This window comes from Carcharhinus amblyrhynchos, chromosome 13, assembly GCF_965287045.1.
Source record: "Carcharhinus amblyrhynchos chromosome 13, sCarAmb.v2.hapA, whole genome shotgun sequence".
Classification (NCBI taxonomy): domain Eukaryota; kingdom Metazoa; phylum Chordata; class Chondrichthyes; order Carcharhiniformes; family Carcharhinidae; genus Carcharhinus; species Carcharhinus amblyrhynchos.
The window spans coordinates 6949641-6976063 of NC_137336.1; the positions used below are offsets into that span (position 1 = coordinate 6949641).

The 26423-nt window shown below is 43.0% G+C and overlaps 2 pseudogenes; both read right to left on the minus strand.

Annotated features, from left to right (window-relative positions):
* Nucleotides 1-146: 146 nt before the first annotated feature.
* Nucleotides 147-11076, minus strand: LOC145351639 (protocadherin-10 pseudogene; annotated as a pseudogene).
* A 4348-nt stretch (nucleotides 11077-15424) lies between these two features.
* LOC145351427 (protocadherin alpha-C2 pseudogene) lies at nucleotides 15425-17974 on the minus strand (annotated as a pseudogene).
* Nucleotides 17975-26423: the final 8449 nt, after the last annotated feature.

Sequence of the window (26423 nt, forward strand, 5' to 3'; positions counted from 1 at the left end):
ATCTACAGAATACCTTAATTCAGAATGCCTAGCGAACTGAGAAAGACCTTGCGACAAAATGAACGCGGAGAAAGATTGCCTTTCTGTTCCTGCTGTGGTTTTGTGGCGGAGGAGGAGCAATAGATCTCTGCTTGGATTTGAGGTTCTCATTGGTCCACAGCGACACTGTGAGTCCTTGCGTAAGACTGCGCCAGTTTTATTTTCTTAAAGCTACACAGTTGCTGATGTGAAGGCATTCAATCCCGTTGATCTTTTAACAGTGCACAACCAAAATGGGGGCACAATGACATAAATTAGCTACCTTTCTACACAGGCCATTGCTGCTCATTTCAAATGGAAGGGGGAAATATTATGCTGAAGTTTTCCATTCACTCTCTCAGCGTATATTCTGCGGCAAAACAATTTCAATAATTGTCACGGCAGCACCATATGTATTTTTCCAGCTATCACCAGGTCATCCGGTTTTGCAAACGAAAAGGATCCATACCGATCAATGGTTCAATGACAGCCTTCTCTTAATTACTTTCTAACTATAATGAGTATTTTGACTGCATTCTGGGTTCCAGTGTCCCCTGCCCAAGTGCAGAAATTGCAAAGTTGGCTTCTGACTCCAGTTATCTTTGCCGCAATTATTAACAGGAGTCGAATTTAAAATCTGAAATACTGGAAAAGAATATATATTGGGAAGGAACGGAGACAAAAACGGTTAAAAAATATAAACTGATAGTGAATTACTGCCACGACTGTGCAAATCAAGTGTGCAACAATGAATGTTTGATAAAATATGTTTGATAATCAATCTGATAACCCTGTAGAAGTAATATATATGAATGAAAGGGTAGATGTATTGTAAACAAATTTACTGACGACATAGAGATTGGAAGCATAAATTCGTGTTGTGATGGCGCAAAATTATTCAAAGGGAATGTGTAAGTGAATGTGCAAAGAATTGACGGAGGGAGTACAATATCATTGTTTAATTAATGTTTTAAGTTAGGCAACGCCGACCTATACAAGAAATACAGATACAGAGTTGAAATCAACGATGCCAAAAGACAGTACCGGACTAAGCTAGAGTCCCAGTCTAGCGACAGGAACTCCCATTCATTATGCAAGGTCTGCAAGACAGCCTACAAATGAAGGTATGTAGAATCGCCGGCACCAATGCGCCCCTCACCGATGAGCTCAATGCATTCTATGCCCATTTTGAGCAAGAGGTCAGCAAGTGCAAGCCTTCCACCCTGGAAGATTTGGCCGAGCCATCGCAGGCGTCAGATCAGCCTTCTTGAGAGTCGACCCACTGGCCTGGATGGGATACCTGGAGGAACTCCATTATTCCTACAAAACGCATCTCCAAACTCCATGGGGAAACAGCAAAGAGTCGTGAGCGAAGCCTAGTCCATCACGCAGACAACTCTCCCATCGATTGAAGCAAATCGTAGACTTTGTGGTGCCTTGGTGAGCAGCCAGCATAATCAAGGTCCCAACGCATGCCGGACATACAGACTCCCGTCGGCAAAAAGATACAAAGATCTGAAGTCAGGTACCACCTACTTAAGAACAGTTTCTTCTCTGCTACCATCAGACTTTTGAGTCGAACCTACTTCATATTAAGTTGATCTTTCTCTTCATCCTAGCTACACTACATTCTGCACCCTCCCTTTTCCTTCTCTGTGTACGTTCTGCTTTGTCTGTATAGTGCGCAAGAAACAATAGTTTTCACTGCATGCTAACACATGTGACAATGTTAAATCAAATTAAATCAAACCTAATCAAAAATGTGTGCAGGCATGTTGCAAGTTATGAATCGTGCGTTCTGACCAGTGAATTGATAAGATTGACATAATCCTGTCGAAGTGCCATTGAGTGATTTTGGTCCAATTCATTTACCTGGACACCAAATCACAGGCTGAGAAGCGGAATTTTAACCCTTCAGCTTTTTCTACAAAAATACATCTGGAGTTTCTTTGGATTTTTAAAGAATTACTCTGAGGCTGTAAGTCGCATTGTCTCTGTTGATAGTCTGACTTCGACCCTGATTTATGATCAACATAACGTCTGTGCTGAACGAAATTACTTCTTAGCAGCTGTTATAAAAAGTATGCGGATCCCATTTGATAACTAAAGGAGGTGGGGGTGGCGGGGAGGGGAGGGGGGGCGGGGGACTGATGTGGAGCATAAACAATTCCATGGATCTATTGGAACGAAAGCCCTGTTTCTGTGTTGAACATTCAATGCGAACTATGCAGTTATCTGTAACCTGCGATTGCAGAATATTACCGTAGTGATATGAATCGCGTGGCTTTCCTTCTCGGAGCAGAGACTGCCGGGCCTCTCGGGAACAAATGTATTGGATAGTCAGCCGAGTTTGAAAAAGAAATCCAGGAGTTATCTTATAGGAAAACGGTAAATTATTTGGTTGGTGAAAAGTTGCTGTTAGACATTTTGTTTAAACTAAAGAAAAAGTATCATTTATAAAGTATCTCCTTGAATTTCCGTAAGTAAGGCTAGCAATATAAAAAATATAAGATAAAGAAACCGGATGCAGGAAGAAAAAGAGCAAGTGAAACAGCGAGGTTGGGAGTGGAGCCGAGGGTGTAACAGAGGGCAAGAAAGTGTCAATCTGAGAGCAGCCTACCAGCTGGGACCTTGGAGATCCCATGACGAAGCCAGGATTCAAATGTGATGCAAGGGGAGTGGAATCAACTGACTGGGTGAGTGTGCGAGAGTTAGTATTCTAAATTATAATTTGTAAAGTTCTTATCTTGTATTTCATAGGTTGTCTTTATTCGGACCAGAGGAGAAGAGCCCGAGGCTATGTGATTTTATGCATGTTCCTCAGTTCCAGCAAAGGGATAAGTCCTTGCAGGAGAGCGCAACGCCATGGTTTTCCTCCTGCCCTGCGTGGGAAGCCTGGAACACTTTCTATGCCCAGAGCTAGCATGAGTGCAAGTAGTGTCTCCAAATGCAGCTGCTGGAAGTCTGGGTTTTAGAACTGGAATGGCGCTTGGGGGAACTGTTCAGCATCGGTGAGGCAGAGAGCATTGTGGCGAGCACGAATGGAGAGGTGGTCATAATGCAGATGAAGATTCGACAGGCAGGAAGGGAATGGATTACTAACTATCAGGCAGAGCAAGAGGACTAGACAGAAAGTGCAAAAATTTATCGTGACTACTCCTCTCCGAAAGAAATAGACAATTGTGTATACTGTTCAAGGGGATGGTCTCTCACGGGAAAGCACAAACATCCAAATAAATTCCGCAATGGTTTGCTCTGCTGCACAGAGGAGGAGAAAAATGTGTTATAGGGGTTTCAATTGTAAGGGGAATGCACACGCATGCCTGTGATTGCAAACGAGGCTCCAGGATGGTATGTTGTCTCGCAGGTTTTGGGGTCAAAGTTGTCTCAAAGCGGCGATAGGGTATTGTGGAGTGGGATTGGGTGGGGGTGGGGGGGGGAATCTAACAGCCGAAGGTTGTGGTGCACACAAATTAAATTTAAAAAGAACGAGGAACTAATAGTAGAATGTCCAGAGTTTGGAAATAAGTTGAAGAGTAAGACCTCAAAGCTCGTGATATCAGGATTAACACCAGTGCTACGTATTCATAGCACCCTAGAGTGCAGAAGGCGGCCATATGGCCTATCTCGTCTATACTGACTACACGCCCATCCTATTCCCTTAACCCAATGCATTTACCTTGGCTAGTCCCCGACACTAAGGGGCAACTTAGATGGCCAATCACCCTAACCCACACATCTTTCTACTGTGGGAGGAAACTGGAGCACCCGGAGGAAACACACGCAGACACGAGAGAACGTGCAGACTCCACAGGCAGTGACACAAGCCAGGAATCAAACTCAAGTCACTGGCGCTGCGAGGCAGCAGTGCTAGCCACTGTGCCACCGTGCCACTACCATGCTCAGAGCAGAAAAGACTAGTATATGCCAGATGCATACATGGGTGCAAAGGGGAAGCGGTCACATTCCTGAGACGTCAGGACCTGTCCGGTGGGAGATTGGGCCAGCAGAAATCGGACGGGCTGCACCTGGCAGGACCAGGACTGGTGTCCGAAGCAGAGCATTTACTGACGTAGTTGGGGAGGATTTAAAGTAAAATACCATGGGGGTGAGACTTTATGCAAGGGGTTAGAGGAAGGGGAAATGTGGATCAGAATAGCAGAGGATGAATAAGAAACATGATAGGCTGAGAAATCAAGGAACAGGATGAAGTTGGGTCATCGGGAAAATAGTGGGAATGGGACGAGGACTGTCAAAATGTGAGTATAAAGGATTTGTGCCTTAATGTGCGGAGCACCCACAATAAAGTTAATGAATTAATCGAGCAATAGATATAAATGTGTGTGATGTAGCTACGATAAGTAACAAATAGTGGGCAGGGTTGAAAACTGAACATCTGGGCTGTTCAGTGTTTACGAATGACAGACAAAAAGGTCAAGGTGGTGGAGTTGCATTGCTGGTCGAAGAGGAAATTAATGTACTGGTGAGAAAGGACAACCATGTGAAATCTGAATGGGTAAAGCAAAGAAACATCAAGGAGAAAAAAGAAACGAGTGGGGGGAAGTATCTGGACCCCAAATTTTAGCGGTGGTGCTGCAAATGTCATTAAGCAGGATGTTAGGGAAGCAGACAATAATGGAATATTTGTATTTATGGGTAATTGATTTGCATATAGATTGGGCAAATCAAATTAGTAACAATACTATAGAGGAGGAATTCCTAGAGCGGTTTACTAGGCCATCGAGGAACCAACTAGAGAAAAGGTTATCCTGGGCTGGTTATTTTGTCATGAGAAAGGAATGCTTGGCAATCTGTTTGTGAAAAGAACTCTGGAGATCGGTGATCATAACATGATAGAATTCTTCATAAAGATGGAGATTGGTGCAGTTCATTCTGAGACTAGTGTCCTGAGCATAAATAAAGGAACATCCGATGGTATGAGACAGAAGTTGGCTCTGATGAATTGGGAAACGTTACTTAAAGGGACGTCAGTAGATAGGCAATGGCCAACATACAAAATACGCATGGGTGAACAGCATAAGGACATAAAAACATAAGAAATAAGAGCAGGAGTAGGCCATCTAGCCCTTCAAGCCTGCCCCGCCATTTAATAAGATCATGGCTGACCTGAAGTGGATCAGTTCCACTTTCCCGCTCTCTCCTCATAACCCTTAATTCCATTGTCTGTTAAAAACCTATCTACCGGTGACTTAAATACATTTAACGAGGTAGCCTCCACCACTTCAACGGGCAGAGAATTCCAGAGATTCACCACCCTTTAAGTGAAGAAGTTCCTCCTCAACTCCGATCTAAACTGTCCACCACCACCCCCACCCCCCACCCCCCTTATTTTGAGGCTGTGCCCTCTAGTCCTGCTATCCTTTCTAAGCGGGAAGAATCTCTCTACCTCTACTCTATCCATCCCTTTCATTATCTTATACGTCTCGATAAAATCCCCCCTCATCTTTCTAAACTCCAACGAGTACAGAGAGATTTAGTCTCTCTTCGTAGTCCAACCAACCAATACTTGTTCATTCCTATCTGGCGCTAAAATAAAATGGAAAAGGTTGTCCGACCATTGCTTAGAAGATGAAATTGGATATAGTATTCGATCAAGGATTGAGCAGACACACTGGTCAAAAAGTAAAATAGACCTGAGGATTGGGATGAGTTGACAATTGCACAAAAGAGGCCAAAGGAATTTATAAACAAGTGAAATGGAGCTCAAGAGAAGATTGCCTGGAACATAAAAACTGAGTGTAAAAGCTTCTGTACTAATGTGAAGGGAAATCAATAGATGTAAATAAATGTAGGTCCTTTGCAATCAGAAACAACGGAATTTATAATGGGGGACAAAGGGATTGACTGACCAATTAAATACGTACATTGGTTCTGTCTTCACAAAGAGAACACAAACAACATGCCAGACTTGTGGCGGAACAAAGGGTTTAGCGAGACAGGGGAAGTAAAGAAAATTGCTTCTAGCTGGGAAATGGTGTTGGGGTAATTGACATAATTGAAAGCTAATAAATCCATAGTATCTACAACGCAACGTCCCAGAATTAAAAAGTGACCCTAGATATTGTGGATGCAATGCTCCTCATCTTTCGCGATTCTAAACATTCTGGAACAGCTGCCACAGATTAAAGTGCAGCAACGTAACTCCACTGTCGAAAAGGATGCGGAGAGGAAACAGGGAATTATAGATCAGTCAGCCGGATATCGGTAATGGAAGAATGTTCGATTCATTTCAAAAGATTTAACAGCAGAACACTTGGAAAACGATGGCAGGATCAGACAAAACCAGTATGGATTTACGAAAGGGAATTTATGGGCAGCAAGGTGGCACATTGGTCAGCACTGCTGTTTTTACAGCTCCGAGGACCTGGGTTCGATTCCCGGCTTGGGTCACTAAGTGTGGAGTGTGCACATTCTCCTCGTGTCTGCATGGGTTTCCTCCGCGTGCTCCGGTTTCCCACATTCCAAAGATGTGCGGGTTAGGTTGATTGACCATGCTTCCTTAGTGTCCTGAAGTGCGTAGGTTAGAGGGATTAGCGGATAAATGTGTAGGGGTAGGGGGGTTGGGCCTGGTGGGATTGTAGTCGGTGCAGACTCGATGGGCCAGGTGGCCTCTTTCTGTATTGTAGGGTTTCTATGATTCTATGCTTGACAAACGCACAGGAAGTTTTTGAGAATATAACGAGTAGAGATGACAAGAAAGAACCACTGGATCGGTGTGTTTGGATTTTCACACTCACACATGAGAATATTGTGTCAAGCAAATGCATACGTTTGGGGCAAGTGTGTTGACATGGAGGGAAAACTGGTCGGCAACACACAACAATGCGTATCCATCAACTGGTCCTTTCGAAATTGCAGGCAATGACAAGTTGGGTACCACAGGGACAAGTGCTAGGATCTCAGCTATTCACAATATATACTAATGACGTACACGAGTGAATAATGTGTAATGCCTCTAAATTTGCAGATGACTCAAAGCTGGATGGGAAGTTAAGCCATGAAGCGGATATAGAGAACCTTCAGTATGAATTGGAGAAGTTGCCTGACACAAGTGAATGGCAGGTGTGGATAAATGCAAGATTTTCCACCTTGGTAGCAAAAACAGGAATGCAGATTATTATTTGAATGCCTGTACATTGAGAGAGAGTAATGCGCATCTTGACCCGGGTGCTCTTGTGCACCAGTCACAGAAAGTGGCATTCATATGCACTGAGCGGTAAAGAAGGCAAATAGTATTCTAACCTTCACAGCGAACAGATTCGAGCATAGGAAAAGAATGTCCTGCTGTAACTATACAGAGCAACATCCTGAATATTGTGAGCAGTTTTGGGCTATTTAGCTGAGGGAAAATAGTCGTGCTAGTGGAGGAGTGCAAAGAAAGTTTACCAGTCTGATTCCTGGCACGGCTGTTCTGAAACGTAAGGGGAGATTGAGCCTTTTGGGCTATATTCGGTGGAGTTTAGAAGAATGAGGGGGATATCATAGAATCCTATAAAATTCCAACAGGACAAGAGAAGAGAGGTGTAGGCAAGATGTTGCAGATTGCGGGGGTGTCCAGAACAAAGGGCCACAATCCAAAAATAGGGACTGCGACGGGAAGTAATCCCTTCACCCAATGAGTCTGATGAGCCTGTAAAATTCACGACCACAGAAAGCAGTTGAGACCTAAACATTGTCTGATTTGAAGGAATTAGACACAGCTGTTAGGGCAACGTAGATCAAACGTTATAGGGGAAAGCGGGATTAAATTATTGAGCTGGATATTCAGCCATGATCATACTTAATGGTGGAGCAGACTCGAAGCGCCGAATGACCTTCTTCAGCGCTTACGTTTTACGCTTCTATGTTTCTCAGTAGTCTTTTTTTTTCGAAATTTCGTTCTAATCGAGATTATTTTACAAACATTTATCGCGTAGCAAAATATTTTATACTTTATCACTGAAATATATTATAACCTGAACGTAATTTTCCACCGATTTTCTGTCATTGTTAAACAGCTCAGGATAACATCAAATCAGCGCAAGTATCCATTTGGCCAGTTATGAACTTTAAAAACTTCAGCAATAACAACTTTCCAATGTCATGAGGGAAGAAGAGCCCTTTAATGGTGTGCGTTGGCATTTAAAATAACAAACCTTAAAAGCAAATTACCCACATGCATTAAGGTACCAATGCCCCTAGGTCAGTTGTGCAGCTGACCTTGCAACGAAGCCAATTGTGTAGCTGAGGGAATAATTAATCTGCCAGATTCCATTCTGAGCTAAATCAGACCAGTTCCAGACGCGCCGCTTTGGCATCGTGGAGCCTTGTATTTTGCGCCATATCTTTTGATCAACAGCACTGACAACTGTATCACAAGAACGATCCTTTATTTCCATAATAGAGATGCTCAAAGGGAGAATGTTTCATCAAATCACGGGGCAGGGACGGATTTAACAAACGCTGCCGGTTATTCCGCTCTGCCTCAATGTTGCCAAACATTTAGAAGTTAATATTGTTCTTGAGACAGGGGTATGTACGGCTTCAAATACAGAAAATCGGAGACAAACAAACTGCACAATAATGTGTTTCAGGTGTGCGAATAATATCTCCAGCCACAGTATAATTTAAAGTTTCTTTCAGTGTGGGTCTCAGGTGAAAATCGCTGTGAGAATTGTCCACTCTATAGCAACAACTTGGGGAATTGTAATCTTCAATAGTATTTCTGTCCTGTTTACACTTGATACCAATCAACAAAATGATGGTGACGAGAAATATAAAGGAAGTTGACCCTAAAATCACGATTAAATAAATATTTAAATCAGAGCCGTATTCAGGGTTTGTCACCAAGTTGCGACTTTCAGAGTACATTTCAGTAATATTGCGCAGGATTGAAAAGTTGATTTTTACAGCGCCGGAAAGACTCGGCTGTCCATTATCCATCACCAAGATGACCAGGGTTTGAGTGTTGGCATCCTGCTCCAAGGTGTCTCGGGCTGCTCTGATTTCCCCCAAGTTCAGCCCTATGCTGAACAAACTGAGATCAATGGTTTTGAGTAGCTGATAGTGGAGACAGGCGTTCTGACCATTATCAGCAGCAACTGCGATTATCTTGGTGACCAAGTAGCTCTGAGCTGCTGACTGAGGCACAAGTGCCTTGTGTGTAGTCAAAAGTGCGCAATGCGTAAATGGTGCCGTTCATCGAATTAAGAATGAGGTAATTTGACAATGGCAAATCTTGGATGCAAATTTCTGTGAAAGACTAAGTGATGTAGGAATTCTGATCTAGGTCAGGATCGAAGACAGTCACTGCGAAAATTGAAGCGCCAGGAGTGTTGTTCTCCATCACATACACTGTGTCCATGGGGCGAGGAAATCTTGGGGCGTTATCATTTATATCAGAAGCAGACATTTGGATGGTTTTATTTGTTGACAGTGAAGGAGGTCCAGAGTCCTTGGCTAAAATTGTAATGTTGTATAAAGGGGTGGTTTCACGATCCAACATGTCACTGGTAATTAAGTATAATGACCACTCGAAGGTGTTTGAAGTTTAAAGGGAACGTGCTTTGGGATCTCACAGTTCACCTTTCCGTTTATTCCAGAATCGCGGTCGATTACATTGATCAGCGCTGTCACAGTCCCCGGAACTGCATCTTCAGGGATCTTGTGAGACAAGGGCATTAATAATATCTCACGGACGTTATCATTCACATCAATTACATTACTCAGAACTTTGGAACGCCCTACATTTGCCGGTGAACCATTGTCGACAGCTTGAACATCAAGTGAATAACTGCTTGCTTCTTCATAATCAATGAACAAAGAACAAAGAACAACACAGCAGGGGAAACAGGCCCTTCGGCCCAACGAGCATGTGCCGCCATTTTAACATAATGAATCCCCTCTCCACCCGTGACCCTTGTCTATGCTTATTGCAATCCACATTGAGGGAAGACTAATTTAGGGACAATTTGTCACACCAATCAGCCTAAGAGCACAGCTTTGGAGTGTGGGAGGAAACCGGAGCACCCGGAGAAAACCCACGCAAGCACGGGGAGAATGCGCAAACTCCCGCAGACACTGGCCCAAATCCATGTATCTGCACAGCAAACAGTGGTAGTCACTGAGCTGTCGTGTTGCCCAGCATCTGGTCCAGTTTAAGCGGACACTAACGACGTGAAGTACTAGGCGACTCTCGAAACATCCACGAGCAGCCCTTGTACGACCCATTGCGTGTATCCTGCCTTGAACTCCTGTTCGCGGATCCAAACTAAACAGCTCTTGCGCTCTCTGTGAAACGCGGTTACTGAAATAATAAATTACCTCCGCATTCGAACCTTCGTCTGGGTCTGTGGCATGGAGTGAAACCACCAAGGTTCCTGTGGGTGAATTTTCCACCAGGCTGACCTTGTAAGCCTAATTGTGAACACAGGCGCATTGTCGTTGCTGTCCAGCACAGTGATGAGAATCCGAGCGCTTCCAGATCTGGGGGACCCCTTCCGTCAGTGGCCGTCAGCATCGCGGTCCAATGGTTTCTCCAGTAACAACTCAACCATTCTCCACTTTAAGGCCGAAGTTTTCATTGGGGCTGAAGGTGCAACCGGTGACTGTATTTATCCCCACGTCTGGATCAAGCGCTCTCTCTAGCAAAAAGCAGGAGCCTGGCATCATGCTTTCGCGCATTTGTAAGAGAATGGCATTCTCCGGGAAACTGGGCGAATTATCATTTATATCAAGAATCCCCACCTCACCGTGGTACATCTGCAAAGGGTCTTCCACTACAATCTCGAAAGAAAGGACACAAGCTGGCCTTTGCCCACATAGCTGCTCTCTATCTATCCTTTCCTGAGCAAATAAAATGCCGGTTTCTGAATTCACCTCCAGACACTGTCTTTTATCAATAGAGGCCAGTTGGAATTTTCGAGCTGACAGCCTCCGAATGTTCAATCCTAAATCTTCGGCGACATTCCCAACAAAAGCGCCAGAATCCATTTCTTCGCGAATGGAGTAATGAATTTTCCCGAACACTAGATCCCATACAAAAATAAGAGAAATCATTTTCAATTGCCTGAATTTTGAGGCGTTGTATTGCCTGTTATATTTGCAAATATAAACCAGCAGTCCGTGTCGCCAAGCGCTTCCCGATCGCAGAATCTACAAAATACCTTAAATAAGAATGCCGAGCGAATTGATAGAGACCTTTCCACAAAATGAACGCGGGCAATGGTTGCCTTTCTGTTCCTGTTCTTGTTCTGTGCCGAAGGAGGAACAATAGATCTGTAGTTGGATTTGAAATCCTCACTGGTTCACAGTGACACTGTAAGTCCCTGCCGAAGATTGCAACAGTTTTTTTCTTAAAGTTTCTGGCATGAAGGCCTTCAATCCCGTTTATCCTTTTAACAGTGCACAACCAAAATACGGGCAAAATGACATAAATTAGCACCCTTTCTACATAGGCCACAGATGTTCACTTCAAATGCAAGGGGGAAATATTATGTTGAAGCTTTCCATTCGCTTTCTTAGCGTATAATCTGTGACATAACAATTTCAATATTTGCCACAGCAGAATCACATGTATTTTTCCAAATATCAGCAGATGATCCTGTTTTGCAAAGAAAAAGGATCCGTACCCATCAATATTTTAATGACCGTCTTTTAATTATTTTCTAACTATGATAAGTGTTTCGATGGCTTTTTGTATTTCAGAGTCCCCTGTCCAGGTGCAGGAATTGTAAAGCCTTTTCAATACAACCATAATTATTCTTGGGCACAGCATTTCAAGGTTATTTGGAATTCAGTTAGTTATTAAACAATAAAATTGATTATTTCCCAAACAAAAAAACTTCAAGATACGCGAATTATGATGTGGAGATGCAGGCATTTGATTGGGGTGGGCACAGTAAGAAGTCTCACAACACCACTTTAAAGTCCAACAGATCTATTTGGTTGCACGAGCTTTCGAAGTGCTGCTTCTTCACTAGCCAGATGAAGGAGGTGTGAGATTTCTTACTCTGTGAATTATGGGAGCCAATTTTTGTTTCATTTGATTTAATTTATTATTGTCAGTTGTATTAGCATATAGTGAAAGTATTGCTTCTTGCGTGTGAGACAGGCGAAGCGTTTCATAGAGGAGGAAAGGAGACAGCGCAGAATGTCATGGTGCAGTCATACCAAGGGTGCAGGAAAAGATCAACTTAATTCAAGGTAGGACCATTCAAACGCCTGATGGCAGCAGGGAAGAAGTTGTTCCTGAGTGGGCTGGTACGTGACCTGAAACTTCTGTATCTTTTCTCCGATGGAAGAAAGTGTTAGAGAGAATGTCAGGGGTACATGGGGTCCATGATTATGCTAGTTGTTTTGCCGAGGCCGCTGGAAGTGCAGGCACAGTCAATGGATGGCAGTGTCAATGGTTTGCGTGATGGATTGGGCTACATTTAAACCTTTTGTAGTTTCTTGCGGTCTTGGGTAGAGCAGGAGCCATACCAAGCTGTGATGCAACCAAAAAGAATGCGTTGGATACTCCACGTATCGTTGGCTTCTGGCTCCAGTTACCCTTATCACCATTATTAACAGGAGGAGACTTGGAAATCTGAAATACTCAAAAAGAATAAACATTTGGAATAAATGGCAACAAATTTGGAAAAGAATATATAAAATGATACGTGAATATTTGATGAAATATCCTTTGATAAACAATATGAAACGAATACTAAGACAGACGACCATCATTCTATGTAACAATTATGCTCGGATTTCCAAATGTAGCCATAATGTGGAGATGCCGGTGTGGGTATGGGGTGAGCACAGTCAGATGTCTCAAAACACCAGTTTAAAGTCCAACTGGGTTTTTTGGAATCACGAGCTTTCGGAGCATTTCTCCTTCATCTGGTGAATGGCGTAATGCTCAGAATGTATTTTCTTTCAAATGCAATATGATTCTAATGTCGGTGATTGACACACGTTTGCTTCATTTGCCTGCTGGTTATTTTGATTATAATAATAAGTTTTTAAGTTTATTTATTAGTGTCACAATTAAGCTTACATTAAAACTACAATGAAACTGCTGTGAACATCCCCTGGTCACCACATCCCAGCGCCTGTTCAGGTACACGAAGGGAGAATTAAACATGGCTCACGCACTTAACCAATATGTCTTTTGGTCCGTCGGATGAAACAGGAGCACCCAGAGGAAATCCACGTAGACATGGGGAGAATGCGCAAACTCCACATACACAGTCACCCGAGGCAGGAATCGAACTTGGGTCCCCGGCACTACGAGGCAATAATGCTAACCACCGTCGCCCTTTCAAACTGTGTTGAATAAGTCAGATACTAGAATATTCTGAATGCATTCATTATTTATGAACTATTACGCCAGATCATATTTTGTAGATTCTGGATATGTTCATGGCTGAGCAAAGCCAATGACAATCATATACTAACAATAAAGAGAGCACAAAGCGCATAAACATAACGAGAATGACTTACCAAGTGACATTAATGAAAACAATTACAGCGTTCAAAATAGTGGTTTTGAATAAATATATTATGCTGCATTAAACTGACAAAAACTTAAACTAATATAAAGTAATTTAAACGAGAATTGGCAATATATTTTTTCTAGAACAGCGGGATTGGTTTTATTGTTCGGAAACTGGACATTGAAATTGAAACTGGGATTCCCAATGAACCTTCAAGCTTCACTCATCCTCAGGGAATCTCAGTCCCATTTCACAGCTGTTACTCGCTTAAAATCATTTCTGGTAAGAATCTTGAAACTATTCCCTCGAATGAAATGACAGTGGTTTCTGTTATTTAGCTGATTTGATTAATATCACCCTTTGCGAATTTTGTTTTCTCACATATTGCCTTTTCCATGCATTGTGAACGTTCTGCTTCCGTAAGAACTTAATGTTTCACATTTTGCATAATACCAGTCTAGGGACTACTCTGTATAGTACCAAACCGCAACGTTCAGCGCTCTCGAGCAATATTCATCTATGGACCATTCAAATGAGACGCCACGCTGTTTAAAATGACTGTGTTAACACCTCCACATTACTATCAGGTGAATGTCCCACGAACTTCCGAGTGCATGGACAGCTATATTGCACGTTACGAATCGTTCATTCGGCCTAGTGGATTAAAAAGATTCCCATAATCTCGGATGCCAGGCTATTCTCTATCTGCACCGTTGGCGTGATTTTGGTGCAAATCATTTTACTGAGCAGTTGCAGGCTGGACTGCAGAAGTTCAAACCTTTAGCTTTATTCTGAGGAAAATACTTCAGGATTTTGTTGCCTTTTTAAAAATTGCTTTGGAGCGCTAAATCCTATTGTCTTCGCTGAGGTGCGTCTTAGACCACAATTTACAATCAGCTTAATGTCAGTGTTGAACCAAATTACTTCGGAGCAATATATTTTAAAAAGTATGCTGATTGGGTTTGATAACTAAAGGTGGGAGGAGTATGGTGTGGTGCATCATCACGTACATGGACCTATTGAACAGCAAGCCCTGTATCCGTGTTGTTCATTCCACGCACATTATTCCATTTTCTGTAAACAGCTAACTGCAAAAGTATTAAAGTAATTATTGGGATGGTGTGACTCATGGAAGTCAAATAGTATTTTTGGACCCTTACTTCTTATCTAGCTTTTCATATTTGCGGGTTCCCTATGTATAATCTTCTCTATCACATTAATATGTTACACTTCGCAGTTTTACGCCAATTTCACCTGATTGTTAAACAATGAAATGTAAACACCTATGCGGCAGTTACAAGCAGACCTACACTGATACTGTAACCATGTTACTTTCTTACAAGCAGACCTACACTGATACTGTAACGATGTTACTTTGAAAATCCCCGAATTGCCACACTACAGAGCCCGTCTGTGTGCCTTGAGGGACAAGTTAGTAAGAACAAAGCACCTCACCAGCATAGTTTTCGGACTGTGGGAGGAACCTAGAACAATCAGAGGAAACCCACACAGACAGGAGGAGAATGTGAATATTCTGCATAGACTGCGACCCAAGGCTGGAATAGAGCCTGGGCCCCTGGTGCTGTGAGGCAGCAGTGCGAACCATTGGGCCACCGCACTGCTCTGCTGCCCAAGTCACCATTAGAATCCATTGGGCCGGTATTAAATTTTACAGTTTCACCCATTAACTTTGTCAATATTATGAGGGAATAGGGATCATCGAGTCGCTTGTGTTGGCCTTTAAAACAGCAAACTGTCAAGGGACATTCTCCAAGTGCATTCAGGCAGTAATGACAGAAGGTCAATTGTGGAGCTGACCTTACAACAAACCCAAACGTGTAGCCAGTGAATATATCGTCAGCCACCTTCCCTTCCGAGCTAAATAATACCAGATCTAGACGGGTCGCTGTGGTATCATGGAACCTTTTATTTCCCACCGTATCATTTGATTCACAACACTGACAGTGCAGCACAAGAACCACCCTCTCTGTCCTCAATAAAGATCCTCAAAACGAAAAGGTTGGAAGAAAATCACGGCGCAGGGACGGAGTTAAACGCTGCCAGTAATTTAACTGTGCCTCAATCTTGTCAAATCTTTGGAATTTAACATTGTTCCTTGGACATGGGCGGTGTGTACGGCTTCAAATACAGAAAATCGCTCTTAGCTGATTCCGGAGACAGACAAACTGCATAATGATGCGTTTCAGGCATGCGAATAATATCTCCATCCGCAGTATAATTTAAAGATTCTTGCAGTGTGGGTCTCGGGTAAAAATCACTGTGAGAATCGTCCAGTCTATAGCAACAACTTGGGGAAATGTAATCTTCAGTAGGATTGCTGTCCTGTTTACACTTGATGCCAATCAACAGAATGATGGTTAGAAGAAATATAAAGGAAGTTGAGCCCAAAATCACAATTAAATAAAGATTTACATCAGAGCCATATTCAGGGTTTGTCACTAAGTTGCGACTTTCCGAGTAAATCTCAGTAACATTTCCCAGGATTGAAAAGTTAATTGTAACCGTGCTGGAGAGACTCGGCTGTCCATTATCCTTCACCAAGATGACCAGAGTTTGAGAGATGGCATCCTGATCCAAAATTCCTCGGGCTGTTCTGACTTCTCCAGAGTTCAGCCCCACGCTGAACAAACTGGGATCAGTGGCTTTCAGTACCTGATAGTGGAGCCGTGCGTTCTGACCAGAATCGGCATCAGTTGCGATTACCTTGGTGACCAAGTAACCCTGAGCCGCTGACTGAGGCACAAGCTCCACTGCCGCTGATCCGCTCTGTGCTGAAGGTGAAACAATGACTGGAGCGTTGTCATTTTGATCCAGGATGATCACGTTCAATGTTGCGCTGCTGCTCAGAGGGGGAATGCCAGCGTCTCGGGCTTGCACCTGAATCTGGAAGTTTTTGATTTGCTCGTAGTCAAAAGAGCGCAGTGCGTAAATGGTGCCGTTCATCGAGTTAAGAGTGAGGTAATTTGACAGTGGCAAATCTTGGATACGAGTTTCTATGAAAGAGTAAGTGATGTAGGAATTCTGATCTAGATCAGGATCGAAGGCAGTCACTGCGAAAATGGAAGCACCAGGAGCGTTGTTCTCCATCACATACACTGTGTCCATGGGGCGATGAAATCTTGGGGCGTTATCGTTTATATCAGAAACAGATACTTTGATTGTTTTATTTGTTGATAGCGGAGGAGTTCCCGAATCCCTGGCTAAAACTGTAATATTGTATAAAGGGGTGGTTTCACGATCCAACTGGTCACTGGTTATTAATGTATAATGGTCACTCGAAAATATTTGCAATTTGAAAGGAACGTTCTTTTGGATCTGACAATTCACCTCTCCATTTTTCCCAGCATCGCGATCGATTACATTGATCAGAGCTGTCACAGTCCCGGGAGCAGCATCTTCAGGGACCACTTGGGAAAAGGACTTTAACAATATCTCAGGTGAATTGTCATTCACATCAATTACATTAACTTGTACCTTAGAACGTCCTGCATTTGCCGGTGAACCATTGTCGACAGCTTGAACATCAAGTGAATAACTGCTTGCTTCTTCATAATCAATTCTGCCTTGAACCCTAATCTCTCCTGTTCGCGGATCCAAATTAAACAGTTCTTGTATTGTCCGTGAAACACGGTTACTGAAAAAATAAGTTACCTCCGCATTCGGGCCTTCGTCTGGATCAGTGGCATGGACTGAAACCACCAAGGTTCCTCTGGGTGAATTCTCCAACAGGCTGACCTTGTAGACCTTGCTATCGAACGCAGGCGCATTGTCGTTGCTGTCCAGCACAGTGATGAGAATCCGAGCGCTCCCAGATCTGGGAGGACTCCCTCCGTCAGTGGCCGTCAGTATCAGCTGAAACGATGACTGCCGTTCGCGGTCCAATGATTTCTCCAATAACAACTCCACAATTTTATTGCCGTCTTCTTCATTCTCAACTTTTAGACCGAAGTTCTCATTGGGGCTTATGTTGTAACTGGTGACTGTATTTGTCCCCATGTCTGGATCAAGCGCGCTCTCTAGCGGAAAGCTGGAGCCTGGCGCCGTACTTTCGGGCATTTGTAAGAGAATGTCACTCTCCGGGAAGCTCGGCGAATTATCATTTATATCAAGAATCTCCACCTCACCGCGATACATCTCCAGAGGTTCTTCCACTAGAATCTCGAAAGAGAGGTGACAAGTTGGCATCTGCCCACACAGCTGCTCTCTATCTATCCTTTCCTTCACAAATAAAATGCCGGTTTCTGAATTCACCTCCAAACACTGCCTTTTATCAGCAGAGGTTAGTCGGAATTTTCGAGCTGACAGTCTCCGAATGTTCAATCCCAAATCTTCAGCGACATTCCCAACAAAAGCGCCAGAATTCATTTCTTCGCGAATGGAGTAATGAATTTTCCCGAAAACCAGATCCGATATGAAAAGAAGGAAAATTATTTCAAACAACGTTGGTCTGAATTTTAAGGCGTTTGTCAACCGTGCCTCTGCCATTGCCTGTTTTATTTGGAGACGCGCAAAAATAAACCGGCAATCTATTAAGATCAAGCTCTTCCCGATCGCATAATCTATACAACACCTTAAGAGCAGGAGACCCAGTGAATTGACAGAGACCTTTCCACAGAATGAACGCAGGCAGTGATTGCCTTTCCGTTCCTGTTCTGGTTCTGCGCGGGAGGAGGAGCAATAGATCTCTGGTTGGATGTGAGATCCCAATTGGACCACAGCGACACTGAGTTCCTGCCTATGATTGCACCACTTTTTTTTCTTAAAGCGGCGCAGTCTGATTTGAGGGTCTTCAATCCGGTTTATCCTTTTAACAGTGTACAACCAAAATACGCACACAACTGCATAAATTTCCGATTAGCAGCCTTTCTATATCGTCAATCAGTGCTCCTTTAAAATGTAATGGAATTATAAGCTAGAGACTTTCCATTTATTTCTTCACCATATAATCTGCGACAAGACAATTTCAATATTTGTCAGAGCGGCATCACACGTTTGCCCCACGTAACACCAGATGATCCTGTTTTATGAAGTAAAAGGTTCCATACATTTCATTGTATCAATGACCGTCTTCTAATTATTTTCAAACTGTGAGTTTTTGACAGCTTCCGTAACGTACTTTTAAATGCTGTCAGGATTCTTTATCCAGATACAGAAATGCAATCGTCTTTTGAATCTCCCCTTAATTATTTTTGACCAAAGCACTTTAAGATTATTCAGAAAACATTGATCTGTAGACCAATAAGAAATATGATTTTGCAAACAGACATCTATAAGTATGTGAAGTATCTGACCAATTTAAAGTATCACATATCGCTGGTTTATAACACCAATTGGCCTTATCATGATTAATAACACCAGGAAAAACAGGTAACGGAATTACTGGAAATTATTAAACATTTGGAATAAAGTGCGAATGGATATACAGAAACAATTAAGAAAGAATGTGAATCAGGGTAAGTAAAACAAATGCTAAGATAAGCAATTAAGACAATCTATGTAGCAATTATGTTTGGATTTCTAACGTAATGCTCAGAATGCAGATAATCTTAAATGAAATCTGATTTTGATGTCGGTTAGCAAATCATCGGCACATATTTGTCACATTTCCCAACTGGCTACATTGATTATAATATTAATCAAATTGTGATCTGTGGGTCGGATACTCCACCTGATTGTTACAGAGAATATTCTGAATGCATCCAGTATTTTGAACTATTGCGGCAGACGATAATTTGGAGAATCTGAACATGTTTATGCCTGATCACAGCCCACGGGAATCATAAACTAAAAATGAAGAGACCGCAAAGAGCGTAAACATAACGGAAATGAGATTCGAATTGAGATTACAGGAAATACAATTCCTGGGGTGAAAAATACGTTTTTATATAAAAACTATTCGCTCTCATGTAAAAGTTTGTCACCCTTTGTTACTTGGCTGCTTTCATTAAAATCACCATCTGCTCTTGTGAATTTTTTTTTATATTATCTTCTTCGTGCACTGCGAACGTCCAACTTCTGTAAGCATTCATCATTTCACAACTTGGATAATACCATCTAGTTAGCACTCCGTCTAACTTTCAGTACTCTCCAAAAATGTTCATCTATTCATCACTCAAACTGAGACACCACGCTACGCAATATGAATGTCTTAATAGCTCCACGAATGTAATAGTCAGGCAAACATCCCAACTGTCTACTCCTGTGCCTTGCAACCAGAGGGCTTCTCAAGACATTGAATGAACCATGCAGCGGCCTGAGGCAAGAGTAAAGGAGGCAGGGTCTGCCTTCTAATCAACAGCTTTTAGTGCATAGATTTGGCAATGCTGCCGAGTTTCTGCTCCTAGACTGAGAATACCTGACACTGAAACGTGCCCCTACTCCTTCCGCGGGACTCCAACTCTGCTTTCCTGACAGCAGTTTACATTCCAGCCCATGTGGATGTGAAGACATAAGAACATAAGAACTAGGAGCAGAAGTACATAAGAACATAAGAAATAGGAGCAGGAGTAGGTCATCTAGTCCTTCGAGCCTGCCCCGCCATTCAATAAGATCATGGCTGATCTGAAGTGGATCAGCTCCACTTTCCCGCTTTCTCCCCACAACCATTAATTCCCCTGCCTATCAGAAACACATCTACCCGTGACTTAAATATATTTAGTGAGGTAGCCTCCACCACTTCAACAGGCAAAGAATTCCAGAGATTCACCACCCTTTGAGTGAAGCAGTTCCTCCTCAACTCTGATCTAAACTGCTCCCCCCCCCCCTTATCTTGAGGCTGTGTCTTCTAGTCCTGCTATCCTTTCTAAGCGGGAAGGCTCTCTCTACCGCTACCCTATCCATCCCCTTCATTATCATTAAGTAGGCCATCTGGCCCCTTGCGCCTCTTTCGCCATTTAGTAAGATCATGGCGGATCTTTTCGTGGACTCAGTTCCACTTACCCACCCACTCACCAGAACACTTAATTCCTTTACTGTTCAAAAATGTATCTCTTCTTGCATTAAAAACATTCAATGAGGTACTCTCAACTTCTTCACTGGGCAGGGAATTCCACAGATTCACAACCCTTTGTATGAAGAAGGAAGAAAAACATAAGGACATAACGACATAAGAACTAGGGGCAGGAGTAGGCCATCTGTCCCCTCGAGCCAGGTCCGCCAGTCAATAAGATCATGGCTAATCATTTTGTGGACTCAGCTCCACTTACCTGCCCGCTAACCATAACCCCTAATTCTTTTACTGTTCAAAAATGTATCTATCAGTTCCTGCCTAACATTGTTGGAATTAGCTTTCCCCCAATTTAGCATCTTAACTTGAGGACTGCACTTATCTTTATCCATCAGTACCTTAAAGCTTACTGAATTGTGGTCACTGTTCCTGAACTGCTCCGCTACTGAAACATCGACCACCTGTTCGGGCTCATTCCCCAATACATGGAACGGCCCCTTTCCTAGTTCTATGCACATACTGTTTCAGGAAGCCCTCCTGGATGCTCCTTACAAACTCTGCCCCATCCGTGCCCCTAGCACTGAGTCGCAGTCAATATAGGGAAAATTAAAATCTCCCACCACAGCAATCCTGATACTTTTGCACCTTTTCATAATCTGCCTACATATCTGTTCCTCAATCTCCCGCTGGCAGTCGAGTGGCCAATAATAAACCCCCATATTGTGACTACACCGTTCCCATTCCTGAGCTCTACCCATGTTGCCTCACTGCATATGAGCCCTCCAAGGTGTCCTCCAAGAGAACAGCTCTGATATTCGTGAAGGCAGGTAGATTTGCCGGCATTAATGCACCCCGAAAAACTCAATGCAATCGATGACCATTTTGAGCAAGGTGTCAGCGACTGGATGCCTTCCACCCTGGAAGACTTGGCCAAATCATCATAAACGTCAGGTCAGTCGTCTTGAAACTCAACACGCAGAAAGCGATTGGCCCGATGGGGTACCTGGAGAAGCACCATTATTCCGACAAAACTCATCTCCAAATTACATGGAGAAACTACAGAGGGTCGTGAACGAAGCCCAGTCCATCACGTAAAACAATGTCCCATCGATTGACTCTGGCTGCATTTTGCGGTGCCTTGGAAATGCAGCCAGCATTATTAAGGACCCCACGCATGCCGGAAATACACTCTGACACTATCTTCCGTGTGGGAAAACAACCAAAAATCTGAAGTCATTTACAAACACACAAGAACAGCTTCTTCCCTGTTGCCATCAGACTTTTAAATAGAACCTCCCACATACTAAGTTGATCTTTCTCTGTATCCGAGCTGTGACTGTGATACTACATTCTGCATTCTCTCCTTTCCTTCTCTATGTACGTTCCGCATATCTGTGTAGCGCGCAAGAAACAATACTTCCCACTGCATACTAATACATGTGACAATAATAATTTAAATCAAACAAATTGGTGTGGAGCATAAACAAATCCATGGACCTTTTGTAGTTTCTGTGTTGGTCATTCTATGCAATTCTCTGTACCCTGTGACTGCAGAATAATACTGCAGTTATATAAACCATGGCACTTACCTTCTCGGACTAGAGACTGCCCGACCTGTCGAGGACACCTGGACCAGGCAGTCAGCTGAGCTTGAAAAAGAAACCCAGGAGTAATCTTACAGGAAAACGGTAAATTATTTGGTTGGTGAAAAGCTGTTAGGGATTTTGTTTAAATGGTTTAAACGAAAAATATACATATAATTTTGAAGCAGCTCCTTGAATTTCCGTAAGTCAGACTAGAAATATGAAAGTTAAATCAAGTTCAAGTGAAATAAGGTAGAAAATAAAAAAAATAAGATAAAGAGAGTGGATCCAGGAAGAAAAAAGAGAGACTGAGACTAGAGCTGGAGGTATTACAGGGTGCAAGAAAGAGGTAATTTGAGAGCAGATTCCTAGCTTGGACTTTGGAGATCCCATGACGACGCCAGGATTCAAATGTGAAACAGGGGGAGTGGAATCAGCTGATTGGCTGAGAACGTTAGAGTTAGTGTTTAAGACATTTTTGAAATTATAATTTGTAATGTCCTTATTTTGTGTTTCATCGGTTATAGTGACGGGGACCAGAGGAAAGGAGCCTGAGGTGATGTCATTTTACGCATCTTCCTAAATTTCAACAGAGGAATAAGTCCTGGCAGGAGAGCTCAAAGCCAGAGCTGCTCTTCCTGCCCTGTGTGGAATGCCTAGAACATTTCCAACGCCCACAGCCAGTATGTATGTAAGAAGTGTCTCCAGATGCAGCTGCTTGAAGCCTGGGTTTTAGTGCTGGAGTGGCGCCTGGAGGAACTGTGCAGCATTGGTGAGGCAGAGAGCATTGTGGCGAGCACAAATGGAGAGGTGGCCATAATACAGATGAAAACTCGACAGCCAGGAAGAGAATGGGTTACTATCAGGCAGACCAAGAAGACTAGACAGGAAGTGCAAAAATCTCTCGTGACTACTCCCCTCCAAAAGAAACAGGCCATTTTGGAAACTGTTCAAGGGGATGGTCTCTCACGGCAAAGCACTAACATCCAAACACATTCCACCATGTTTGGCTCTGCTAGACAGAGGAGGAGTAAAAAGTGTTATAGAGGTTTCAGTAGTAAGGGGTATAGACAGACATGTCTGTGGTTGCAAACGAGACTTCAGGATGGTATGTTGCCTCGCATGTTCTGGGGTCAAGATTGCCTCAGAACGGTGGCAGAACACTGTGGATTGGGATGGGGTGGGGGCGGAATTAACATCCGATGGCTGTGGTGCACCCAGTTAAATTAAGAAAAATGAAGCTCTGAAGGTAGAATGTCGGGAATTTGGAAATAAGTTGAAGAGAAAGGCCTTAAAGATCACGCTATCAGGATTATACACCAGTGCCACCTAATCGTAGAATTCTACAGTGCAGAAGAAGGCCATGGCCCATCAGGCCTGCACTGACCGCACTTTCATTCTATCCATTCAACCCCATGCCTTTATCTTAGCTAGTCCCTCTCACACTCAGGGACAATTTAGCAAGGCCAATCAACTTAACGCACGCATTTTTTTTACTTTGGGAGGAAACTGGAGTACCCGGAGGAAACACACGCAGACACGGGGAGAACGGGCAGACTCATACTCAGTTGACACAAACCAGGAATCAATCTCAGGTCACCGGCGCTGTGAGGCAGCAGCGCTAACCACTGTGCCACTGCGCTGCCTCCATGGTCAGAGCAGAAAGAATAGGACATGCCAGATGCATGCATGGGTGAAGGAATGATACAAAGGGGAAGAGTCAGATTTGAGGCATATCAGGACTGGTCCTGTAGGAGATGGGGCGACTAGAAATTGGACGAGTTGCACCTGGGCAGGACCAGGACTGATGCCCGAAGGTGATTATTTGCCGGAGTGTTTGGGGCGGGTTTAAAGAAAAGTGGTTTGGGGATGTAAACAAATCCAAGGGGTTAGTGGAAGGACAAATGTGGATAGGAATAAAGGAAAGAAGATGAATGAGAAGTATGATAGGGTGAGAAATCAAGGAACAGTATCAGCCTGGTACATAGGTAAAAACAATGGGAATGGGACAAGGAATCTTAAAATGCAAGTATTAGGGTTTCGTGCCTTAATATGCGGAGTATCCACGATAAAGTTGATGAACTAATAAAGCAATAGATCTAAATGTGTATGATGTAACCGAGGTGAGAGGCAAATGAGTACATGGTGATCAGGGTTGAAAACTGACCATCCGGGATGTTCAAGTGTTTAGGAATGACAGACAAAACATAAAGGTGTTTGCATTACTAGTAGACAAGGAAATAATGCAATTGAGAGAAACAATGTGGAATCTATATGGGTAACAGTAAGAAACATCAAGGAGAAAATAACGTGAGTGGGTGTAGGATAGCGACCTCCAAACTTTAGTGCAGATGCTGCAAATGGCATTAAGCAGGACGTTCGGGAAGCATGCAATAAAGGAACATTTGTATTTATGGGTGATTGATTTGCATATAGATTGGGCAAATCAAATTAGCAACAAGGCTATAGAGGAGGAATTCCTGGAGTGGTTTACTAGGCCAATATATTGAGGGACCAACCAGAGAAAACGTTATCCTAGACTGGTTATTGCATAATGAGAAAGGAATATTTGGCAATCTGAACGTAAGGCCCCTGGAGATCAGCGATCATAACATGATAGAATTCTTCTTAAAGATGGAGATTGGTGTAATTGCATCTGAGACTAGTATCTTGAAGTTAAATAAAGAAACGTCCGATGGTGTTACGCAAGCGTTGGCTCTGATGAATTGGAAACGTTACTTAAAAACGACACTGGATAGGCAATGGCAAACATGCAGAACACGCATGGGTGAACAGCAATACTTGTTCTTTCCTATCTGGCGCTAAAGTAAAATGGGAAGGGTTGTCAGACCATTGTTAAGAAGATAATATTAAGAATAATATTGGATCAAAGGTTGAGGCATGCACACTGGCCAGAACGAAAAATAGACCTGAGGATTGGGAAGAGTTTAGAATTGAACAAAGGAGGGCAAAGGAATTTATTAAGAAGGGAAAATGGAGTACAAGAGTAAGGGTACCTGGAACATACAAAATGATTTTTAAAAATTCTCTGTGAAGAGAAACTGATTGGTGAACACAAATGTAGGCGCTTAACACTCATAACAAAAGGGAATTTATAAAGGGGAGCTAAGGGAATGACTGACCAATTAAATAAGTACGTGGGTTCTGTCTTCACAGAAGTGAACACAAATAACATACCAGAACTGTTGCAGAACAAGGTGTTTAGCGAGAGGAAGTGAAGGAAATTACGTCTAGCTGGAAAATGATGTTGGGGAAATTGATGGGGTTGAAGGCCAATAAACCCGCAGGATCTAATAGTCTACACCCCAGAGTACTTAAAAAGTGACCCTCGACATGGAGGGTGCATTGGTGATCATCTTTTACGATTCTATACACTCCTGTAGGAACAGTTCCTACAGATTGAAGTGTAGCTAATGTAATTCCACAATTTAAAATGAGATGGAGTGAAAGCAGGGGCTTATAGACCAGTCAGCGTGACATTGGTGGTGGCAATAAATGCTCGAGTCCATTTTAAAAGGATTCATGGCAGAACAATTGGAAAACTGCGGCAGCATCAGACAAAATCAACATGGGTTTACGAGAGGGAAATCATCCTTGACAAACGCACAGGAATTCTTTGAGAATGTAACGAGCAGAATTGACGAGGGAGAGCCAGTGGACTGGTCTGTTGGGATTTTCAAAGTAGCACATGTGCATAAGATTGGGAGTAGTGTGTTGAGATGGAGAGAAAACAGGTCGGCAACAGGAAACAATGCGTACTAATAAACTGGTCCTTTCGAAAAGGCAGGCAGTGACACGTGGGGTACCACAGGGCCTAGTGCTAGAATCTCAGCTATTCACAATATATATTAAAAATGTACGCGAGTGAATTAAATGTAATAACTCTAAATTTGCAGACAACACAAAGCTGCGTGAGGGTAAGCCATGGGAAATGTACAAAGTGACATGGATGTTCTTGTACACCAGTCACTGGAAGTAGGCATTCAGATGCAGTGAGCGGTAAAGAAGGCAAATAATATTCCGGCCTTCACAGCGACAAGATTCGACTATAGGAACAGGAATGTCCTGCTGCAATAATAGAGTCCTGGTGAGGCCACACCTTGAATATTGTGTGCAGTTTTGGTCAATTTATCTGAGGAAAGATGTTCTTGTTATTAAGGGAGTGCAGAGGAGGTTCACCAGACTGATTTTGGCACAGCGATTCTGACATGTAAGGGGAGATTGAGGCTTCCCGATTATATTCGTTTAGAACAATGAGGGGGATATTATAGAATTCTATAAAATTCTAGCCGGACTAGGCAAAAAAGATGTAGGCAAGATGTTGCAGATTGCGGGGATGTCCGGAACAAGGGG